The following is a 6,000-nucleotide window of genomic DNA, read 5'->3' on the forward strand; positions in this document are numbered from 1 at the left end:
AGGATTTCAGCTTAATTGATTTGAATATTTCCAACACAAAAATGATTATGTCTGATCATAACTATCCACAAAGCTGTCTGTACTGCCCTAAAAATCCCCCCAAATGGGAATAATGAAAACACTGGTGGTGTCTGGATGGAGAGCATCACTGTTTCACGCTAAAACACAGTCCGCCTCCCACCCAGGTGTCCTGAAACCACATCTTACCCATGGCAAAGATCCCATTTGCCCCTGGGCTTGGGGGCTTTCAGCCCCTCTGCGTTAGCAGTATAGGATTATACTGTGAGTGATGGAGTGGCAGTACCAAACCTGCACTTGTCTAAAACCTGTGGATTCAAGGGTTTGGTTTAATCTCAAGTTTTGAGAAGCAAAAGAAAGCTGAAGTTTTCAAAGTCCTGCGGGGTATTATCTGAACAACTATATTTAAGAAGTTGAAGAAGCTGAGGGTTCAATGTCAGAACAGTGCTTAGGGTTAGCTTACTTTGGGGTGGTGTGTCAAGTGCTTTTTTTATTTTCAGCCTAATTTTGTAGTGGAGTATGTAGGACGGGGGAAAAAAATATCCAAGTGCTACAGGGAATTGACAGATGGTTCACGTTTTAGCTGAGACTCCAATATGCATGGGGATGGCTTCCTCAGCACTTTATTCTGGGATAAAATGTAATAGGTGGTGTACTTTGATATTAACTGCATTGATTTTGTTAAAGGATATGAAGAAGAGCGAGGGTTGCACCGTGATTCAGTTATGGAGGTGAGCATTGGTCCTCCTGGGCTGTATTCCCAGAGCAACTGCAACTGATTCCCATGACCTTGGACCAGTCAGTGAAAGTCTGGTTCTACTCTGAAAAGTGACTGTGTAAAAATGGCACTTTCCTACTCAGCAGATCTGGTCGCTGTGTGCTCTCCAAGTCACATCTGCTGACTTTAGTGACAAAAATAAGTTTTTACGGCTTTCCTGCTCTGTGAGCACTGCAGAATCACAAGAGCTGTGAAAGCAGAAGCTGGATCCTGTGCCTCCTTGTAGGACTAATTACTATAAATCACAGCCAGCAGTGGGGCTGCACTGGCATCATTTGGCCTTGCACAGCTTTTCTGTTGGTGCCAGTGGTGAGGAACAGGGAAGAAAGGAATCCAAGTTGATTCTCTTGGTTGAGTTTTAATTGCAGATGGCATTTATCAGATTTGCAGATGGAGGAAAGAGAAATCTGTTCATCTGTAAGATGATTACATTTGAAATAATTGATTTGCCATAAACTTCCTGATCTTTTTCAAATGGACTCTTTTTAAACCTACTTTCCTCTCTGTAACAGGGGATGCTGTTCTTGCTTTCCCTGATTTAGAGTCATTGCTGCTCCATTCCAATGTCTGCTGTTCAATGGGAAGACCAGGTCCCCTTAAAACAGAAGCTACCAGCTCATGTAAAGGTGAATTCTGTGATGGAGACGTGCACTGATTTATGTGCTGGATGTCCCCAATATTCAATTTGGGAAAGTCATTCAGCAGCGAAATTAATGGTAACTATTTTAAAATTGCCTTTACCTTCCGTGGCATGTCCTGACATACTTAGGATAGCTGATATCATCTCATCACCGATGCCAGGAGTAGCATTGTAATATGCAGTATTCTGATGTCTGGACAGTGATTTTTTAGTTCATTTTATAAATACAAAATGTGTCTTCATGTCAATTTTTAAGTGACCCAGTCTCTTAATTAGGATGTGTTATTTGTACTTTTTGAGTTGTGCAATAAGGCTGCAACAGGAATATCACCTTTTAAAGAAATCCAGTGTATTATATTATTACTTTATACAACACATTTTGCTGTTATAATAATACACAGATCCTATAAGGGACTCTGGCAAAAAAATAGGTATTGTTGTTTTCATTTTACAGATGGGGAAATGAAGGCAGAGCGCGGTGAAGTACGGTTTTTAAAGTCATCTAACAAGTCAGAGCTGGGAATGGAACATGAGTCTCATGCTCTTTACCAGCTGCGCTGCCCGCATGGAAGAATAAACCAGCTTACATCTGAATTTAATCTCTGAATTTTGCCTGAGGGGGTGAGGACAAGACCAATAAAGGATTGCACTGAAATGTCTCAAACTGGAGCACTGGTAAGAAGGGAAAGGAATGGATGTTTCTTAACTTGCTGTGGAAGTGGGGCCGGTTTTGTCTGGTTATATATACGCTCTGTGGCATACTCAGCTGAGTTAAAAAGTACTATTTCCACTTAATAAGCCATATAAATGAATAACAAAATAGTGCTCTCTGGTGATTTCTGATTTCTGCCTCTTTCATCATGCCTTCTTCTTTCAGTCTGCAGATTTTTTTTGTTGATAACGCAGAAGCCTGTGATTTTGGCAGGTATGCAGGGTAGAGAAACTTGCAGTGTATGGGGAATTTGCAATTTCAGGCAGGGAAGAAAACATAGATAACCAGCTATTTTTGTTACAGTGATTATCAGTGAAATATTTAATTTTGAGAGTATACAGTGCCAATCTGGGTTCAGAGTCAGTCAATGACAAGGGGGAAGTGAAAACCTCTCCAATCTATTAAGTGCTCTGCGTGCCTTAGAGAAGACTAGAGCATCGGTTACACATGCTTTACATTTTAAATAACTTTCCTGATAATTTTAAAGGTTAGATAGAAAAGGGGTTGAAAACAATGTCTCTCATTCTGAATCCCAGGTCGAATGCTAGGGGTGAATTTTGTAGCTACTAAAGCCAAGCCCCTGGCTCCAGCCTGGTGGGCTCATCGCCACCGGCTCTGATTTCTAGCAGGGGGGGGTCTCCGTTGTCCTGCCCCTCTCCCGGCACACAGATGACCGAGCGGCTTGGGAATCAATCCCTGACCCGCCACAGCGGGCAGTGCTGCAGTAGAAAATAAGCCCTCATTGATTTCGGTTTGCTGTGAAATCTGGCTACACCGTTAACTTCAGAGGTGGCACCTCCTCCAGGGCTGAGCCATCCCCTCTTCTCACTCAGAGCCCTCCACCAAAATGAAACAGGCAGACCAGAAGATGAACCTGTGGAGAGTTTTGGGTCCCTAATCTAGGAGTTAATGGTGTTTAAAATGGCCACAAAAATGCAGCTCTTCTATTCCCCTCCCCCCCCCCCCCCCCCCCCGTCTCCCTTAGAGGAGGCAGTAAACACCCTTTCTTTTCACATATTTGTATTTTTTTAGAAAGATGTAGCAGCACTAGAGATATTGATTCATGAATAATTTCCCCAGATTTTACAATTCATAGATGCAATGCCAGAAGGGACTATTCCCATCGTTTTTTCTGACCATTTGCTCTGCCAAGCCTAACTCCGAAGTTCTTGCTAATGTATTTTTTGCCAATGACTGTTTTTATTGCTGATACAGGCATTTTTTACACTTTATTTTCAACTTATGCAGAGGTTAGCAATATTGCCCTGAAAGAAATTGCCCTGACCTACAACAAATCTGTCTTTTAAAAGTTTTAATATTGGATGCAGAATGCTACCAAAATGAATTGGATTGGTTCCAGTTTGGTTGAAACCCAGTAGAAAACACTCTATTTCTCTAAAATTAGATAGGTAAAACATCAGGGTGAGTCTAGGAACGAAAACAAGCCACTAATATGAATGTCATTTCTGGTGGCACAACAAACAAACAAAAAAAGGAACAATTTCTTGATGAGAAATATTTGTTTTCCTCCATCAGTTCTTTTATGTTCATAGAATCACAGAATGGTTTGGGTGGGAAGAGACCTCTAAAGGCCATCTAGTCCAATCCCCCTGCCATAAGCAGGGACATCTTCCACTAGTTCAGGTTGACCTTGAGCATTTCCAGGGATGAGGCATCTCCCATCTCTCTGGGCAACCTGCACCAGTGTCTCACCACCTACAGCATAAAAAACTTCTTTCTTATATCTAGTCTGAATCTTCCCTCTCTTAGTTATTGCCCCTTGTCTTATCAAATGGGTGTTGTTTATTTAGAGAGCCCAGTGTTTGGCAGGTATGAGCAGGTTAAATCTTAACTCTTTTATGTGGGGAAGAAAAAAAAAAAAACAAACCAACTCCCCCTCATTTGATAGATTATTATACCAGAGAGATTCACTGATTTGCTTCACGGGGTAGAGCACATTCATAGCAAAATCAGGATTTTCACTCTCCTCTCCCTCTTCCTGTATCATTCCACTATTCCCTTCTAGCAATTCCCCTCAGATCTCTCTGCCCCAGCCCCTTCCTCCTTTAAAAGAGCATTATTTTTGGTCTCTTCTCACCTGTCCCTGCTCACCACAAATGCTTTGCACCTGCTGCAGCACCGCTCTGAATGAGTCATTGCCCACCATGGGGTATAAAATCCTGCGTGTGCAGCTGAGACCTTGTGGTGCCCCTGACACCAGGCTGAAGGGGGAGGTGAGAAGCTGGTCTCATCTTTTTGGTTTTGGAGCCTCTTTTTGTTTTTTGGAGGCAAGGTATGGGCTTCTGAGCTGCTATTTGATGAAGTGAGGTGATACATGCTCCAGGAGTTGATGGTGTAAAGGTGTTGGTTTTATTTCTGTTAGACTAGCTGTGGAGTTCTGGGGGGGAAGTAGGTGGAAAGAGGGAAACAGGAGTGAAATTGTTTAGTTTTCATTTTCCCTGGCCAAACAAGCACTTAAAGAAAAAAACCCAAACAAACTGAAACAAGCTTATGTGTGGGATGTTGTTTAGGAAGTCCTCCTCCTTTGCAGAGAGAGTATTAGGGGAAGGTGACCTCTGCAGCTGAAAACACTGGAGGAGAATCTGTAATTGATGGAAAACTACTAAGGGTGCTGTAGGCCTTGCTTTGTGTGTGGTTTTTTTTTTTTTTTGCATGCTCTTGTGAGCAGAGAGAGGCAGCCCCTTGGGTTCCACTCTGACGGCGGGGAAGAGTTGGGTGCGTGGGCTGAGGCTCGTACTTGGATGCTCGAAGTTCCCTTTGCAGCGGGCGACCCTCTCCGAGTGCCGCGGGTGGCGTGCAGCGCACAAAAAAAAAAAAAACAAAAAACAAAAAAACCAACCCCAAAGCCCCACCGTGGGAAGGCGGGAGCCGATGGACGGGCGGAGCGGAGTGGGCCGGCCCCCGGCGGGGCGGTGTCGGGGGCCGGCCCGCTCCGCTCCGCCCGTGCGGCCGCGGGGCGCTGGGGGCGAGCGCGGCGCGCCGCCGAGGTACCGGGAGGCGGCGGCGGGAAGGCAGGTGAGGCCGGGGGAGAGGGGAGGTGGGCTCCCTCCGCTGCGATCCCAGGAAAAGGAAGGGGGAGGGAGGGGGCACGACCAACACCCCACCCCCAAGGCGAATTTGCCCCGTCTTTATTCATTTTTATTTATTTTTTTTTTTCTTGGTAATGATGCTCAGCGCATCCTCGGCGCGGCTCTTTGTTCCCGGCGAACGGGCTGGTCCCTGCAGCCCCGGGGGATGGAGGGGGGGTGGGGTGGGGGGAAGCCGGGAGGGTGCCGTCCTGCCCCCTCGGAAAATCCGGGGGGTGGGGGGGTGTTTTTTCTTCTCCCGGTGTTGGGGTGTGTGTGGGGGGGTGACCCCTGCTGTCCCTCTGTCCTGCTGTGGGCCTGGGCTGCAGAAACCCCCGGGTGGGTGGTCGCACTTGATCCGTGTGCGTGGCGGGCGGCTGTAGAGGAAGGATGCACTCCGGGGTCTTTTAAGCTCACCTGTAAATATGACTCGGGAGGACAGGGGGATGGATCCGTGCCCCGCAAGCACTGGGTGTAATCAAGCCTTGAGCCATCCCTAATCCCATTCCCTGGCCAACAAGCAGGTTCTACCTGAGCTAAAAAGGCCTGACAAAGTGTATTTAATCTGATCCTAAAGCTTCACCTGCAGAGACTCATGATCCTCCAGGAGATCTACTGCATGGTGTTGCTCTCTGCGTTAGGTGAGGCGCTTAAATTTCTGAGTGTTTCTTGCTGATTGGAATCTGAACACTACCACTCTGTTCCCAGTCAGTCTAAAGAGCAGCATTTCCATCCTTCTGGTGTTTGAAAACTACTACACTCTTTG

Source organism: Vanellus vanellus (genome assembly GCF_965231255.1).
Source record: "Vanellus vanellus genome assembly, chromosome: 6".
NCBI classification, from domain to species: Eukaryota; Metazoa; Chordata; class Aves; order Charadriiformes; family Charadriidae; genus Vanellus; species Vanellus vanellus.